We start from the raw sequence: 5,152 nt of genomic DNA on the forward strand, positions 1-5,152 counted from the left end.
TATGGTCATAATCTCTTGAGTTTCTCAAGGCTTTCTTTTGTTATAATACAATAGCCTAAAGATGTTCCTCAACCAAGAAAGAGACCCTGAAAAGAATCCGTTTATGATCATAATCACTTGAGTTTCTTAAGGTTTCCGTTTGTTATATACAATAGCCTAAAGATGTTCCTCAACCATGAAAGAGACCCTGAAAAGAATCCGTTTATGATCATAATCACTTGAGTTTCTTAAGGTTTCCGTTTGTTATATACAATAGCCTAAAGATGTTCCTCAACCATGAAAGAGACCCTGAAAGGAATCCGTTTATGGTCATAATCTCTTGAGTTTCTCAAGGCTTCCGTTTGCTATATACAATAGCCTAAAGATGTTCTTTAACCAAGAAAGAGACCCTGAAAGGAATCCGTTTATGGTCATTTATTGTTTTATTAGTAAAAAACCAAAACCTAGAGAGATAGATAAAGAGTTACTCTGCCAAAATAATTCATTATTGCATAGCATAAAGGTTTTAGGACTAATTTATAAGCGTTGTAAAGACGACTCACACTTTTAAAAACACCATATCTTTATAACACTTTTGAGTTTTTTTTCATAGTTTGTAAAAAAATAAAAATATTTCGTGTCTCAAAGTTGTGTTTGTTTGTTTTTATCGCTGTGGAAATTCAGGCTCTATCAACAGATAGCCTATCATACTAAAAATAAATAATATTCTATTGCTCGATAGTTCGTGTGACATTCATTGCATTACAATAAGACAGGCTGTAAAGGGCCTGGTGGTTAGGGCGCTCGATTCGAAGTCTGTGGATCACTGGATCAAATCCGTCACCGACATGCTCGCCCTTTCAGCCGTGAGGGGTATCATAATGTGAAGTGAGTTCCACTATTCGTTGGGAAGGAATATCCCAAGAATTAGAGGTGGATTGGCGTTGAGTAGCTCTCTTCCCACTAGTATATCACTTCAAAAATTCGGGACGGCTAGTGCAAATAGCCCTTGACCAACTTTGTCCGAAATTCGTCAAAACAAACAAACAGGCAGCAAAGAAAAAATAGTTTAAAAAATATAATTAGTCTTAATATGATGTAATGTCGCACAAGCTAACCTATCAATATATCACACTTTGCCGGCAGAAGGCGTTCTATATGATAAGGAATATTTTTTTAACCGCATTCATCGTCGAAGCCATGTTTTTAAAACTATATCGGTAATATTTTAACTTTTATTTGCAATATTTAAATCAGTTCATGTGGGTGTATGAACCTTATTTTGATCAATAGAGGGCCGAACTTTTCTACCTTTGGACGACACTACAGATCGAACGATGAAAACAAAGGTCAACAACTTTGTTTGTCTCCTAACTCTGTATCCGCAATGTTTCAAGAGCTGGATCCATCAGTCAAGAAAGCTGTGGGGTGAGGGTAAGTGAGGGGTGAGATTCAGACGCCCGGCCTAGTTTCTCCCTCCTCTAGACTTCTGCCAGTTGTAGAGCTCCTTAGCTCTGTTTGTTCGTAAAAATTAGGGACTATCACATTATTAAACAAGAGAGGAGACAAAAAGAAATCAAATAAAAGCTTAAGAAAATTACATTTATTCACGTAGTATTAGGTATTTAAATAACATGGCTTAAATATAGCTATTAAAAACACTATAGTAGATGTAAAGGTGTTACTTGAAAAAAGTGACAAAAACTAGAGCTTAATAACTGACAAGGGAATTAATATAGCTAGAAAACAAACCCCACTTTTGTACTGTTCTCTAGAAATTGATAACATTTGATTTCAAACAACAAAAGTAAAGTTTAAATATTAACAGTAGAATAAATGCGCAAACAAGTATATTCATTCTTTGACACTGTTTAAGAATGCAGAGATATCAAGAGCAGTGTACTGTTCTGTGTCTCTTCAAAATACTTTCCACAATTTTACTTATTAGCACAGTAAATTCTTATCAACTAATACGTTTTAAATTAAAATGCAATTGTTGTTTTTATCGTGTTCAAATTATCCAGAGATCTTTGAAATGTGTTTTAAAAAACATAGTCGTTAGTAGTTTTCATACGAGAAAAAAAATATTTAGGATGTATGCACACCATGAGCATCGAAACCCGATTTTTAGTGTTATTGGGCTGTATGTGCTATGCACATCATGAGCGTCGAAACCCGATTTTTAGTGTTATTGAGCTGTATGTGCTATGCACACCATGAGCATCGAACCCCGATTTTTAGTGTTATTGGGCTGTATGTGCTATGCACACCATGAGCATCGAACCCCGATTTTTAGTGTTATTGGGCTGTATGTGCTATGCACATCATGAGCATCGAAACCCGATTTTTATTGTTATTTGTTTGTAGTTATGCACAAAGCTACACTATGGGCTATCTGTGCTCTGCCCACCACGGGTATCGAAACCCGCAGTAATACCGCTGTGCCACTTGTCTTGAAGACAAGACTGAAAACTATTTCATTTTTTACTGAAAGAAGGAATTGAAAGGACTATCTGCGCTAGCCGTCCCTAATTTAGCAGTGTAAGACTAGAGGGAAGGCAGCTAGTCATCACCATCATCGCCAATAGTGGGATTGACCAAACATTATAACGCCCCCACGGCAGAAAGAGCGAGCATATTTAGTGTGACGGGGATTCGAACCCGCGACCCTCAGACTGCGAGTCGAGCGCCCTAATCACCGGGCCCGGAATTGAAAGAATTACCTTTTATGGCTAAATGAGGTTGGGCAATACGTGCTGTATCCATCACCGGTATCGAAACCCGGTTTCTAATGTTATAAGTACGCAGGCTTAACGTTGTGCCACTTGATAAATGACTGAAAATTATTTTATTTTAAGAGAAAGGGGGAATTAAAATAATTGCCGTTTATGGCTATAGGAGGATATTTTTCAAGGTTTAATCTTACAAGACAGTGGAAACCACATTTTAATCACAGATATTTTATTTTGTATTCAATAAATTGTACGGTTTTTCGCTCTTAACTTTTATATTATTAAATTCTTAAATTTTTCTCTTGCGTAAAAATTCTGAAATGCAAAACAGAACAATAATTACACGTGGCCATTAAAATAAAAGGGACTGATTGAGGTCTTATTTTCTTGGTTTTTTTTTTAAATAATCTGATACTCTATTTTCATGATTGCCTGAACATCGTGTCAGTTTTAAGCGTAAGTACTCTCTTTAATCGATGTAAGTATAGAAATCATATGAGCACGTGCATGACATAAATACGAGCTGCGCAAACTTGTGCTCGCATATCGGAAACAAATCCTGAAATAGACTCTTAGGAAAAAACTGGGTGAAGAGTTAAAAATGGGTATGTACGTGGGTGTGAAGGTGTACCAAACATGAATTCTTCTCCTCCTGTATACTGATGAAATAAAAGTTTTATACTTACGGATTACATGGGTTATTTACATGAGATCGGAAGTCACATTATAACGCCCCCACGGCTGAAAAGGCGAGCATGTTTGGTGGGACGGGGATTCGAACCCGCGACCCGCAGATTGCGAGTCGACACTAAATTAGTACCATATACTAACCTAACCAGCTTCAGCCTCGTTATGACGTTTATACAGGTGTTTATCTTTGGGGCTGGATTGTCAATTTCAGGATAAAAGTTTTACTTATAATCTCAGTGGTCTGTTTTTAATAAGCCTTTTTATACAGTTGTTTTTCTGTTAGATTACCCCCCCCCCCCCAGTGGCACAGCGTTATGCCTGCGAACTTACACAACACTAGAAACCCGGTTTCGATACCAATAGTGGGCAGAGCACAGATAGCCCTTGAACAAGTTGCTTGAAATTGAATTATATAAATGTTTATATGTTTTATATACGAGGAAAACGTTCCAAAAACAAAACTTCATGCTCATTTTAAAACCCCTACAGATAAATTATATCGAACCCAGTTGTTGGATTTGTAAGCATCTCTCTTTCCAATTTTGGGTTGGTAAACAGTTTTTTAAGTTCAGTTGTTTGGATTGATAAACTGTCTAGAGTAGCAAAGAGTCTTTATTTTCAGTTTCGAGGTTATAAACAGTTTATTTCAGTTTGTGAGGTGCTAAGAAGTCTTTATTTTCAACTTTTAGACTAACAAACAGTCTTTTATTTTGTGCCTGGTTTCTTTCAGACATTTAAAGTACTGTTTGACTTTACGATCTATTAAAGAAAAACAATAAATAAGTATGCTTGAAACTTAATATTAAAGGAAGATTGTAGGAATGGCCTCATGACTCAAAAAAAAGCACAAGTGTATAAAATGTCTATTTATGCGCAAATACAAAGAATGCTGTCAATGAGTGGTCAGGTTAAAACATGTACTCCTGAATTGAATAAACATGCGAAATGGTTCAATTTATTATGTACTGAAACGACGTTGTTTTACTTATTTTATAGAAGAAAAATGTTAAACTAACTATAAACACGAAACATTTTAAAGATTTATTCTCAAGGAAAATGTTCCATCAATTGAATACAAACAAAAAATGTTTCTCTAATTGAAAATAAGAAAAACATTTCCCCCAATAAACACAAGAACAACTGTCCACTAATTAAATATAAGAAAAGAGGATCAATAATTAAATAATTATTGATCTACTAATTAAATGAACAAAAATACTCTACTAATTTAATAGAGGAAAACTATCTAGTAAGTACTTACAAGATAAAGATCCACTGAATATATTTGTTATGTGCATATTGTTCCTTTCTAGTTATTATATAATTCAAAATCACGAACAAGGAGAATACCGTATATAATAACACTCAATTGAAGAAGTGAATAAAAAAATACAAAACCGTAAGTTCTGTTAATTATGAAATTCCAAGGACTTAAAAGATATACGTACACAATTACTTAAAAAATTTATTGGAATGAAAACTACAGACATCTGGACTTAGAAAAAATATATATAACCAGATTAAACATTTAGAGAAAGAAGGTGTCAGGAAAGGGTCTAATTTCACTAAATTAGTTTGTTTGTTTGTTACGGATTTCGCGGAAAGCTACACGAGGGCTATCTGCGCTAGCCGTCCCTAATTTAGCAGTGTAAGACTAGAGGGAAGGCAGCTAGTCATCACCACCCACCGCCAATTCTTGGGCTACTCTTTTACCAATGAATAGTGGGATTGACCTGTTTACGTAACATCAT

The sequence above is a fragment of the Limulus polyphemus genome, unplaced genomic scaffold, assembly GCF_000517525.1.
Source record: "Limulus polyphemus unplaced genomic scaffold, Limulus_polyphemus-2.1.2 Scaffold207, whole genome shotgun sequence".
Taxonomy (NCBI): Eukaryota; Metazoa; Arthropoda; class Merostomata; order Xiphosura; family Limulidae; genus Limulus; species Limulus polyphemus.